Source organism: Calypte anna, chromosome 5 (assembly GCF_003957555.1).
Source record: "Calypte anna isolate BGI_N300 chromosome 5, bCalAnn1_v1.p, whole genome shotgun sequence".
In the NCBI taxonomy this organism is placed as follows: Eukaryota; Metazoa; Chordata; class Aves; order Apodiformes; family Trochilidae; genus Calypte; species Calypte anna.
Window position 1 is genome coordinate 9,975,035 of NC_044250.1, and position 13,616 is coordinate 9,988,650.

Here is a 13,616-nt window from a genome sequence, read left to right on the forward strand (position 1 = left end):
TTTTATCCTTTCATGGCTCCTTACTCCCATGATTTTATTTATCCCCAAATAACATTATTTTGGCTTTTAAAGAATGAGCATTCTAATAAGTCCTCTTCTTGCAGAGTCCATTTTAGAAACAGCTGAATGATCATTACATCTCTAGCTAAAATGATGAAGTATGGAATCCTGGAAAACTGCTAAGCACTAACCTTGAACTTGATTAAAACCCTGACTATCCCTGTGAGCCTCCCTGGACCATTGGAGACCCTCCCCAGTTTGTGTGGGTACGTGCTAAATCCTTGCTGGGGCAGCTCGGGGACCAGGTGGCCATGGCATGAAGGCAAGACGCTGTGGTGACAGTGTCCTCCTGGCCACTACAGCCACAGACAGTGTCCTGCAGTGGCACTCACCACAAGTCACTGCCAGACCATGAGTGGTTTTCCTTGCCACTATACTCACTGTGGTACCAAAACTCCCCATGGCTCCCACGAGCCAGGATGAGCCCCCCCTCTCCTGCCTGCACCCTGCAGCCCCAGGTCAGCCCCAGGGCTCCCCCAAAACTTCCCTCTCCCTCTGGGGGCCCGGGCTGCAGGGCAGGGGCACAAGCTCAACCATACCCCTTTGCTGGGGATTTCCTCCTCATCATTTAGTGAAGCTTCTCCTGACCACAGCTCAGGGGAGATGCTTGGCCAACAAACTTTTGTAACTGCTTCTGGGGGTTTTGTCATTTGTTGCTTGTTTGTGGGAATGCACCAGGGCAGATCCTGAACTGATGCAAATCAGCTCGTTTCCCTTCAAGTCACTCCATTTGTCCCATCTCCTGAGTCTCGGGTCAGCTCTTTGCTCCTCTGTAGTAGCTTCTGTTCCCTGTGCCACCAATTTCCACCCACCCCCTTGCTTGCTCCTTGCATTTTCCCCTCTCCTCCCAAGTACCCAAGCATCTTCATTTGAGCTGGTTTTTTGCTCAACCTTCGTTTAGCATTTTAATCCACATCTTCCCTGGCTCTGCCTGTATCAGTCGTTGCCTGTATTTACCTTGTTTTGATTACATGTTCTCCAGGATGAAGTACAATGATGCCATTTTGTGGATAATTAAATTTTCCTGGGTGTGGTCCAGGCAGCGGAACGACCCGCGCCGCGGCTTGCGGGAGGGCATAAACTGCCCCGATTTTCATGCAGAGCCTGTCATCTGCTGTGAATCATTTTGGGATGCTTTTGCATGAGAGAAGCTGTTTAAAAATAAATTGTATTGTATTAGACTAATGGAAGACAATAAATTCGGCTGGCCTTTTAGCTTAAAATTCATCAATGTCTGGAGCTGGAAGGGGGAAAGGAGCCGGAGGACATCAAGCCACTGGGCAATTAATGGCCAGGAGCTCAGCACTTGCCAGGCTGCTGCAATGCCCAGCTGTGCCACAGCACTCTGGCAGCTTGATGCCAGCACAAGCATTAAACCCCTCTTAAAAAAGCAAAAATTGCAAGAAACAGCTTCCCTCCCCCCACCTTTTAGACATCAGTTGCATAGATATCCCTCAATTAAAGTCTGTTGTAATTTGCACTTATGGAAAAGGATTATTGCAAGACTAAAAACCTTTGAATTGTTGCAGCCTTTCAGCCCTAATGGCATTTGCTGCCCCCTGAACTATGTCAGGGAGAGCCCCTTTGTGGTCTTAATTTCTCCAAGGCCAGAACATGTCAGCCCCACAATGATTTGGGGCAGCAGCTTGGGGCAGGGATTGCAGAATCAAGATTAAAGCTCACGCAGACTTTCTCAGGGCAGTTTTAGGGAGGTTGCATGTAGTGGGCATGACCCATCTCCACATGGACTCATGGGGGAGGACAGGGCTCCTGGGACGTGTCACCTTGCAGGGGTTGTCATGCTGGTGGGGGTACAGCAGGGAATGCACTGGTGATGGGAATGGTTCAGGATCAGAACCCCGACCTTGGGAAATGTGCAGGAAGAAGCACAGCAGCTACAAAACCAGCTTTGTGTTTATTTCTGGGTGTCACTACCTGTTGTGAGCACCAGGATCCTGCTCCCCTGTCCACTCACACTCCCCAGCTTATGTTCCCTCTGGTTTCCCACTATTAAACTGCTGCACAGACTGCAGCTCCAGGTGGCTCCTGTGTTGCTCTAGGAGAGCATCCCTGTGCTGGGATGGCTCCCTGACACCAAGCCCAGTGCTGCAGCAGAGGCTTCTCACTCCTTACTTGTGTAAGGTTCAAGGTGGTTCCCCTCAGACATCACATGCAGGGGATACCTCATTGCCTGGACATCCCTGTTAATTTTGGGAAATTCTGGTAATTTCCCTGGAGTGAGGTCTGATTGATACTTAAATATGTGGGAAGAGAGAGGAGTATGAGATGTGGAGAGAAAGCAGCTTTTTATGGGTAAAGAGAGCATGTTCTTTGACAAACACAGCTATTTCTGAGACTGTGAAGGGGCTGTGCTTTTCCTGAATCTGATGGTATCCATAGTTAATGGACTTTGGTTTTTTTAGCCTTTTGGTTTGCTCAGGCTCTCCTGGTGACCTCCGACTGCTCCCACCAACGCCTAACTCATGTCCCTTTTCTGAGTACTCCAGCATTCTCCCTCCCCCAGGCCATGGTTCTAGAAACACCCCATTTCCCCAGAAATATTGACAAATGCAAAGACTTGTGTGAACAGGCTTAATATTCACCTAACACAGAAGTCCATGCAGGCAATCCTTGATCAGTGATAGAAGATGAAGTCAAAAGCCACCCGAGAAGGATGCACCCTCATGTCCAGCTCCAAGCCTTCCTCCCCTCACATCATCTCTTTCCCAGGGTTTTGCAGGGTTTATTTCCTGTCTCTCCTGGTGACTTCTCTGTTGTGGACCAACCCTCAGCAGTGTGGCTCCTCCATCCCCAGCACCTCAGCAGCTTTCCAGTGCCTGTGTGCAGCCCAGGAACCATTCCCAGGGGTTGAGCTCAGCTCTTTGCAGCAGATAAATCTCTACCTGTGGAGCAGGGAGAGGCATGGGGATTGCTGCCCTGGTAAATCATGCTGCTCAAGAGTTCAGTAGATCAACTTACTAGTCATCCCAGGTCTTTTAGAGCTGCTCTTTTTTATTATCCAATTAACTATACAGGTTAATAAGAAATTTTCTTTTATATAATACTGAGAATTTTTTTTTTCTGTGTGGTGTGACATAAATAGATCTTTTTACATATAGTTTCAGTGTCCAGGGACTGATTTGTGGATATATATTGCTGCATAGAAAAACTGTAATTTACAAGTGATTGTTTGGAGGACTTCAAATTACCACCACTCATATATATGGATATATAAATAAAAAATGAAGCTTCTCAGGAGATTCTGCATAAACAATTTTCTTGGGAAGAAAAAAGATTCTCAATAAAAAAAAATCAGTCTTTTTTATATCTATGCCACCATTTAAACTATGGGCAGACTATTTCAGTCCTTCATTTCTATTTTGGCATTTCTGGACCATTTCCTCTAACATTTTATCTTTTTTCTTCCATCATATAAATCCTCATATATTCTGCTCCCTGAGGAACCAGCAGGTTTGGGGTCTGGAGGCAGCAGGAGCCCTGCCTGCCCCAGCCCTGCCTGCCCACGCTACCTCAGAGAAGAATAGGGACTGGACAGATTAGTTCTGGCTACCTTAATGAAATATCACTTTAACTCCTAAGTCTCTCTCAGAGAAAAATACACACACAGAGAAAGAGAAATATGTTTGGAAGCTGCTTGTGGTTTTATTGCCTTGCTGCTGGGGAAGCCCAGCTGGCAACAGCTCAGAGGCACCTCTGCTGCGGGGAGTGTCTGCCCACAGCAATCAGACTTTCTGCCTTTTTTTTTATAGCTGGATACCCAAAAGTCACTATCTCACTTTGGAAGATATTTATTTATGAAGTTTTTTGGCTACCCCAGCCCATGGCAGAGCTGTGGCTCACCCAAGCCAGAACTGAGGAACCTGAGCAGTGTGGTGGGTCTGTAGCAGCAGCCAAGGGCAGGTCTGTAAGAGCAGCCCTGAAGCAATCCCAGATGAGCACCCAGGGCTGTGCATCCACCCCTGATATTTTTCCAGTCTCTGTCAGTCTGTGCTTCAGGGGCAGATGTAAGGGAGAGTCATATTGTAGCCCTTAAGAGACCTCTTCTGCCACAAATTTGTCCAGTTGCTTTTTTTTTAACTTGTATGAATTCTCGGGCATCTGCAAACACTCTATGTTGTTGTGATTTTTCAAAGTTATAAGCATATTAATGTTATTTTAGATGACTTTGTGACCTGAAATTAAACCATTTAGTGTAGTTAACCTTCTCACCCATCAGAAATCTGTTAGTTTCTAGTTCTTTTATTAAAGTTAGCAGCAAAATCTGCCTTCAGCTACCAGCATGGAGGAAAAGGGATCACTATGTAAAGAGAACATGCTTTTAATTGAGGTGAGCTGATCCATATTCCACCAACAAATCTGGTTGAGCAGACACCATCCTCTTTCAGCCAGGTGGGATTTATTGGCCTCAGCACTCATAGGGTCCCTTGTGCTGCTGCTCTCCCATGGAGCTGAGAGAGGGGGAGGGCAGGACAGGCTGCTGTATATCACCCATCTCCTGGTCGCCAAATGATGATTCAGATTCACACTGAGATCTATAAAAGTCAGTGGTTTATTACTGTCTTGTATGTCTGTATTAACCACCTCATTATCATCCCAAATGGAGTATAAATCCACGGGTATCCAGTTGTTCAAGCCTGCATGCTAGAGATCCCCCACCTCCTGCTGTATAAATCTCAGCTCTGGGTATCAGGAGGGAACCTGCAATTTCCAAGCTCGGGAGCAGGCAGCATTTATAAAGGAAGAGTTTCCTCTGCTCAGGGGCAGCCCAGACAGAACTCTGTATTTCTCCTGACCACGTGTCTCTGCTCCTGCAGCCAAGCCACCAGCACTGGGTAGCAGTGGCACTGGTGTTCCCTGAGGGCCCTGTGGGCATGCAGCTGGGCTGCTGCTGTGTCTTGCTCACATGCATCTGGGAGATGTGCTGGTCTGGCTTAGGGCTTTGCTTTTCACCTGGGTGATGCTGCTGGTGGCTTTCTTTAACCCTGCAATTACTCATGCAAGGCCAGTTTCCAACTGGTTGAGAACCAACTGGAGTGAGCCCCATGCACCCCAGTCTCAGAGGCACACTGACAGCTTCGGGCACACACCATCTTGCTTTTGAGATGGAAAAAGCCTGAAATAAAGAACTAGGCTGGACTAGGCTGTCTTAGATCATACCACAAACAGCAGCAAGCAGCCAAGTCTAGGAACATGTCTGCTGAGATGCATGGGAGCTTTGCTGCTTTGGAAAATCCTGATGATGGGCAGTCAGCCCCTCCTTGGTAAGCTGCAAAGGGCTTTTATGCCAGGTCCATAGTTCCCTCTGTGTCAGAGTTGGAAATAATTGCAAGAGGAGCCAGATGATCTTTTGAGCTTTGCCATGCTCATGAGGTCTGCTCCCAGAGCACGTGCCATTAGCAGGAGACAACTGTCCCTGTAGTTCAAGGCTAACAGAGGGGCTTTTAAGCATGAGTGAGGAATGTTACTCTTAACAATAAGGTAAAATTTTCCTAAAATAAATCAGGAACAAATTCAGCCTTTGCACCAAGCTCTCCCCAAGGGCAGCAGCTGTGTTGGCCCCAGCAGGGTGACATGAGTGAGCAGCAGCCAGGACACTTGTCCCACGAGTACACCTGGTGAGGACAGGCTGACTTATGCTGTCAGGACTCAGGGCAGCTCAGACAGGGGTCCTGCAGCCTGGCATTGCAGCTTCCTATTCCCCTGCTTTCTGATGTTCCCACATTTTGCTGAATTAATCCTTTATCCTGTTTTCATCATGAAACAAAAAATCAGTTATTTAACATCTCCAAAGTACTTGAACTGAGCCTTATCAAATCTGATGCAACTCCTAAAAAAACCTTTTTTTTTTTTTTTATTTTAAATCCCTTTTCTTAATTAAGCACCTAGCTTAATTAAGGCTAGTGTTAGCTCCTGAAAAACTCATGTCTGAGCAGGAGCCTGGTTTGCTATCCCTCCTGCCCAGCTGCTCAGTGTTTGCATCGTTACAATGGGATGCAATGGAAACTGCAGAGCAAGACTGAAGGCTGAAGCTGCTGGGGATACAATTACCTAAATCTGTAGGATTCTGTAAGTAAATAGTCACTTTTCATAAAGAGCTTTTCTTTTTTGTTTTTCTAGTTCACTTAGGAGGAGGAAACCAAATGAATAAGTATCTGCCTGCTTTAAAAAATGCACATCACCACTGGCTAATTTGGCTGCAAGTTCCTGTCCAACCTAAAGCAATGAGTTTCTCTGAATTTGACAAATTACTCCCCTGCTTTGCAAGTTATTCTCCCTCAATCTTACACCACCTCTGCTCTTGACACACATGCTGGAGAGGGGGACAAACTTTTAAACCTCACTTAATGCTCATATGGAAAAACTGCAAAGTTTTCCAGATTTCTCAGAGGTTAAGCATACTTCTTGCATACTGCATGCATGAGGTATTGGTATTATTGTTATAGTAGTTATTATTTGTTGTTATTATTATTCATTATTTATAATGTATTATTATTTATGTTTATTATTATTATTTATTATCATTATTATCATTATCATCATTATCACAATGTTGCTGCTCCTGAGCTGATTCCTGCACTCATTTATACTCTAGAGCAAAGCTTTTAAGAAGAGAAAAAATATCAGAGATAAATTAGGGACCTAATGAAGAGCCTGTATGATGCTCAATGCTGAGGCTGCCAGGAGGCAGTTTTTCTCCTCCTTTTCCTCCTCCAAAAGGGTCTGAATGACCCTCATTGCCTTCCCACCTGCACCAGGTTACCCCTCCTTTTTTCTTTATCTCTGGGCACTGAAACATTATACAGTTGCACCCAGGGTTTTGTTCTGTGCTTCTTCTTTCCCTTCTTTGGACCTCTTCTCCTCATGGAAACAGCCACTTCTCTTGTTTGGCATTTGCTGTTGGCTTGGGGCAGGTTTTTGCTCATTAACACTGTTGGAAGATAAATTGGTAAAATGTCAGTGTCATATTCCATCATATGGTGAGAACTCTGAAGTGCACATTGTCATTCCTGGATTCATACCTGCACCACCACTTTTCTGTCTCTCTGGGATCCTCATTAAAAGATCAAATATGATACTGTGGGGGATAGTTAGAGTCCCCTCCTTCTCCTATTCTGCAAGGAATATGTCACTAACAAACAGGAGCATGAACTCAAGCACACGCAGTAGAGGAGGCAGACATCACACAACCCTCATGCAAGCAGGTGCTAAGAGGCACATTCCCCTTTGAAACACAGTACCAAGATCTTTCAGGTCCACACTTGGCCTGTTTATTTCTTTAGATGCTGCTACAATGAAATAAATGCCATTTGAGTTCTCTGTTCATCAGTTTGGCATCCATGATTTGTCCATCCCAGTTGTCCACCCAGTTGTCCATCAAGGACACTGGCCTTTGGGAACTTGGAGTTTAACTGGGGGATATTATTAAAGAGACTCTTTTGGAAATTCCTACTTCCAGGTACAATCTCATATGTTTCAAAGCAGTGCTTTGGCTGCTCTAATGTAATTTTAGGCTCCTGAGGCCAAGGCAGGCCCAGAAAAAGTTAAGGAGAAAGGAATTTAATTGGAAATAAGGAAATTTCCACAAACCTTCATTCATTTTTGATGCTTACATTAGCTGTAGGGTCCTGACCAACATGCTCAGCATTGCTCAGGTAACTGCAGACTCCCCTCCACAAAGATGCCTTACCCTGACTTTGGAGATGCAGCAGATGAAAGGCACTTAATAAATGTTTCTGAAATAAGAAAACCTCTTATACTCCTTGTCATTCATTTTCAAATTGCTAAATTAAATACCGTACTCCAGCATAAACATTTCTCAGGGACAAAGTATAAACATTCCTAGTGGAGTGCACTTAATATAGTTTTGTTTGCCAAGTGGTGCTGTCTCCTCCCCAGCTCTGACTATGAGAGGGTTTTATTTAAATGGAGATACAAATTAATTGCACTCTGCACAGCCACTCATCCCTGCTGTCTCCTGCATCTGTACCCTTGGACTCTCTGAAGGAAAGGGCAGGTGGGAGCTGCTGCAGCCCAGCCTTGCTGAAATGTTGGCAGGACAGAGCTGCAACCACTCTACTCCCCTGCCTGCTGCCTCCCCCAGTTAATTTTTTTTTTTCCATTAGAAGAAATATGACTGGGTTTGCTTCAGTTAGACAGATGCAGTCCCATAAAAGACCTCTTTCCTGAGGCAAGGGTTAATGCAATGTTTTCTGACTTGGCTGTATGGTGATGGGAGATCCCAGCTCTCAGACAGCTGGATTAGATTAATCTACATTAAATATTTTAAGGTCTCACTCAAGAGAAGAAAGCCTAATTTTAGACTTTGATTGAAAGCCCATCCTGGTAATAGCATGGCTAATTTCCTTTCAGAAGTGGCAAAATTTAAGTTTCAATGATGTCTGAAACTGGGCTCAGCTTTCTCACATCTGTCTCTCTGTCTGCCCCTTCTCTACCCAAATTCCCGTTTTGGTGCAAATTATACAGAAACTGGTGAAACCTGACTCTCTTCCAGTTCACACTTGGTTATATGCTCTGTCAATCCCTGAAATACTTTGGATGAAAATGAGTAAAGTGCCCCCCTTGTTGAATGGAAATCAATTTTGCATTCTAGATGAGAAGTTCTGTGTTTTGCAAAGAACCATAAGGCAGGGGCTGGGGCTGGGGCTGGAGATGGAGGCAAGGGATTGAGGCTGGAGATGGAGGCTTCAGCTCAAGTGCTGGATGGTCCTGCAGACCCCAGTCCACTCAAAGCCCCTCTGAAGCTCTGTCCTACACAGGCCCCACTCTTCCCTATGAGGAGATGCAATAAAAACCTTGTTCTTATAAAACACAGGAGGAGAGAAACACAGCCAGGGTCTTGCTGCTCATCAGAAAAATGCCAGCTACCTTTGGACAACAATTGCTTTCTTTCACTTTCTTTTTCCTTTTTTTTTTTTTTTTTTTTAACTTTAAGATTAAAAACCTCCCAAAGAAGGCTTAGGAGGTTTATGGGAGAGTTACAGAAGAAGCAAATTAAAATTCCATAAATATATTTGCTGCCTAAAATTTATATATCCTGTATTCCTCGGGTATCTAATTAGACCCAAGAAGAAAATAGCCCTGTAAAGGATAGGCATTTTGTTGAAATAATTTTTAAAAATTGTCCTAAATAATGGCCATTTTATACTGCACACAATATAATTGTTCTTCTTGTATTGGGGAGCAGTTATAAATTATCTGGTATCCCATTCAGTCTCGTTGCCACGCTGAGTACCAAACAATTGTGAATGTAGTTACAGGGCACGTAAATTCATGGCTTCCTGACAGCTATACCCTTATTGCTGCTGCTAACTAACCTTCTGCATAAAAAATGCAATCCCTAGGAAAGAAGGAGCATTTATCTAAGTGCTGACATTGAAACATTCTGAATAACTCTTTGAATCATTTGTACTATTATGGGTAGAAAATGTAATTATTGTAATCAGCCTTGAGTCTGAGGCCATGTTGTTTAAAAAAAAAAAAAAAAAAAAAAAAAAAAAAAAGGAGAAAGAGGGGGGAAACCAGATCTGAACAACGAAAATGAACCTTCATAATGGAGCAGCCTTGAATTCCACTTCATTTATCACACTAATGGATGTCAAGATGACCTCAATCAAACATTTTGTTTTCCAGTTTTAAGCAATGAAAAATGCCTTGATTTTTTTTTTCGGGGGGGGGGGGAATAAAGTTATTTAAATTGTTCCTAGTAATTACATTAGAGTAGAAGGTCAAAGTCAATATGAAATAATATCCACCAACCTTTTGATGAGACTAGTCCAGGCTGTTTACTGACACAGTTCACATATCTCTATAGTCCTAATGCAAGCTTTGTGTTTCTCCTTCCCTTTTCCTTGTATCTTTATACTTCAATAGAAATCACACTCCTTGGTGAATTTATCAGCTCTCATTTGGAGCTGCAGCAGCATTTAGTCTAAATTTTTTAAGTAAATTGTCATGTGGATTAAATACGATCTCCGTGACGAGTATATTTCAGGATAAGATTTAGCTGTAAAAAAGGTACAGAAATTCAAGTAAAAAGTTGTTTATGACCACAGCAGTTCATTAAAATATCTTGATTTACCTAGGCCAAGCTCATGAAGATCTTCACAAGGGACATGAAGAAAGCCCTGGGCATAACACTGGGAACGTGTGCCCTGTGTCCAGATTTGAATACTAAAGTTCAGTTCTGTCTCTGATGAACAAAAGCATCCTGAGACCAACACTTTTGCTCCCCATGACTGGTAAAACTGTTGGTTGGATCCAAATTTAGTCGAGGCCCAGAGCTGCCTCTGGTGGCTTTTCTTCTGTACAACTTAGTTCCAGTTGTGGAGTGAAAGTGTCTGTCTACCCCTCAGAAATGGGGTCACAAGAGGGGTTTTCAATATCACTATGAAGTATAGTCCATAATTTGCATCAGTGTCACCTGTAACAGCTGAATGAGATGCTTGATGGATGTATTCGGACTCATTTAATTTGGCAGCACAGCATTTCAGTAGATCCACAAAGTGTCCTAAGTCACTGAAGATGTTTCACAGGTTTCCAAACATAATTGCAAAGTGTAGAAATAGGAATTGTTCTGAAGCTGCAAATTAATTTTTCCTTGAACAATGGCAGCTTTATTCAAAGACTAAAACCAAAAGAAAAATAACAGAAAAATCACCAGTATAAGAAGGAAGCCAAGGAGGAGCTCTCATTGAGCATTTGCTGGCCTTGGCCCCACCTGTAGCTGTGACAGGGACAAGCTTGGCTCTTGCAGCCTCCTCTGCCCATGGGGGGTGAGACAGAGGTGGTTTCACTTCTGTAAGTACAAAAGGGTTTTTCATGGGATTCTGCAGGTCTGGTTTTGTAATATTTAATCATATTTCTAATATGTAGCTGCCTTGGTGTGTTTACATAATGGCCAAAGAAGAAAGTTCTATACTGCTGTTAGCAGATCCAGAGCTCAGTTTTGAGCCATGCTTGCCACAGCAGATTATGCAAACCCTGGATTTGGACACAAGAAGCAGCCCTCAACCCAGGTTTATGGATTTAAGAGATCTGCACGCTCTCTTGCACCAAATAAATTGCATGTTTCCTGTACTCTAATGCAAGATTATTTCTCTCTTTTCTACTTTTAATGTGATAATGATGTTCAGTGTTGAAATCTTCCACTACAGCTTGTAACATTGTAATAATATCATGATTTTTAATTCTGGAACTTTAAAGAGTGCTAACATTAGTGTTTTTGCACAGTGCTCACAAAGATACTACAGTTTATTTAAGAGACAGTCTGCTTCTTTAGGAAAAGATACAATGCAGTAAATTATTTGTAAGAAATCTTCAAAGAAGCCCCTGCCCCAGTAACAGCATCACTCAACAGACTGCTGAAGGGTCCTTGCTCACTTCAGGGTGAAGCTCTTAGGGCCATCTGTGCCAAGTAAACTTACTTAAAATACTTAGAAATCACCCACATGGCAAAATATAATCTTGTCTCTCTCTACCAATAATTCAGTATTTACAAAATTGCTTTGTAAAAAAAAAAAGAATCAAATTGTCCATACCATACATTGGTCCAAGGGATTCTCTTCCAGCTAGGGCAGAGACGGGCTCACCCAAGTCCCCTGCCCTGCCCAGCTGGGCAGAGAGTAGGTGCAGACCAGAAAAGAGCAAACAGGTAAGATGTGCAGTGCTTAAAAGGTGTATAAAGGGAGGCAGGGCCAGACCTCAGTGCCTTTCCTAGAAATAATAGTGCTCTGTGTAGTAACCTTGGGCTAAAAGATAGACCAGAGAATCATAATATGAAAAGAAAAAAAATGTGGACATTTTTTAAGTTAAGCTTTTAAGAATAAATAAATCTGTACAACGTGACATAAATCAGCTGCCTCTTTCCTGCTCCTTTCCTCCCCCACCCCCAAACACTCACTAAAGCAATTGGAAACATTTGGGCCTGAAAAAAAAAAAAAAAAAAAAAAAAGAGAAAGCTATAAGTGCTTTTTCTTTCTTTTTTTTGCCAAATCATGCAGAAGATGCTGGCAGCTGCAAAGATTCAATTATACACAATGCAAAAAATAATTTAAAAAAATAATGGCACTTGAAAAAAAATTGCCTCTCCAGAAATTGCGTGGAACAATAAATCTGTTAATTAGCTAATTAATATTCAATTGGGGTCAGTAGGCTTAATAGAACCTTTTTCTGAGACCCAAGAAATTTTCCAATCACAATGTTAAGTCTGCCCACTTTCATTATCATCTAAGCACAGGCAGCCCTTATCTGGCAGCCAGGCGCCCAGGAACAATGCAGCACCATTATCATCTCGGCGCAGTGGGTGCGGGTACCACACTCGGATGTTGCAGGCTGTGAAGTAAAAATGCTTGAGCATTTAGGGTAATTGATATATGGGTTCTGTCGTATTGTTTAGGGCTGTTTGTTTGCTCCACTGGTATTTAAGGCAGCCGAGCATCAGAAGATTGATTTTCATTGGTTGCCGTTTTTTATTTATTTTTAACAAAACGGCTGACAAGTTGTCAGCGCGGGACTGGGACCAATAGCAGCCGGCAAGCCCCCCCCAGGGCACCGGGGCTGCCACCGGCTGGGCACGGGCAGAGGTGCCGGGAAGCGCCGTCCCCGATCCTGCCCTGGTGGATCCTGCCCGGCACAGGGGCTGGGATAACCCTCGCCTCTGCAGGGAGGACTTTTAAACCTGAATCGCTGTAAAAAAGGACACGTTTGAACCAGCATCACCATAAGAAAGGACAAAACACAAGAGCCGTGTTGCTAATGGTGGCAGTGGCTTTTATTTGCTTTTTGAAGGGACTGCTGTTTCCTGCTGTTACCCGCTTCTTCCCTTGATATCAAAGCATGGACAGGGCAGGTGGCTGCTAGTTGGAGTCCCCCAGGTTAAGACAAAGCTGTAGATGACAACTTTTGGAATTCACTGGACTGAATGCTGTGGTTTATGGTATTCCATAAGGCTGCATAAAACAGTTCGTGACCAAAATTACATTTGTTGTTCAGCTAGCAGTAAATCCTTCAGGATTTAGCTAGAAAGGCCACCTAGGTCCAAGCAGTTTGACACAGACTCCTTAAATCACTGTCTCAGGCCCCTGACACGTACCAGACTCTTCTGATTATGAAGTTGTAAATGAAAAATACGATTTGCATTAAGTCTACAGAAGGAGGACATGATCTACAGGATATGCCTGCTCCTCCACTTCTTCACTATGCTTCATCTCCACACACTACTTGTAAAGACACATCAAAGAGGGTAAAAGTTACCTGAATACTTTGCAGTTGCCTAATTCCACTGTTTTAAAGTGTCTCCAAAAACTCCCATTGAGGAGCAATTCTTTTCTCCCTTTGCTCAGCTCCCTCACCAGCTGTGGGTTTGCTGGGAGATGATCTTGGAGAGCAGAAGAAGAGAGAAAGAATTTTCAGTGGTAATTTGGAGACTGGGAAGTGCCTTTTCTTTCCTTCTTGCTCCCTTTCCCTTTCTTGCAATGGATCCCTGTTGCTGGTACTCAGGGGAGAATATAATTACT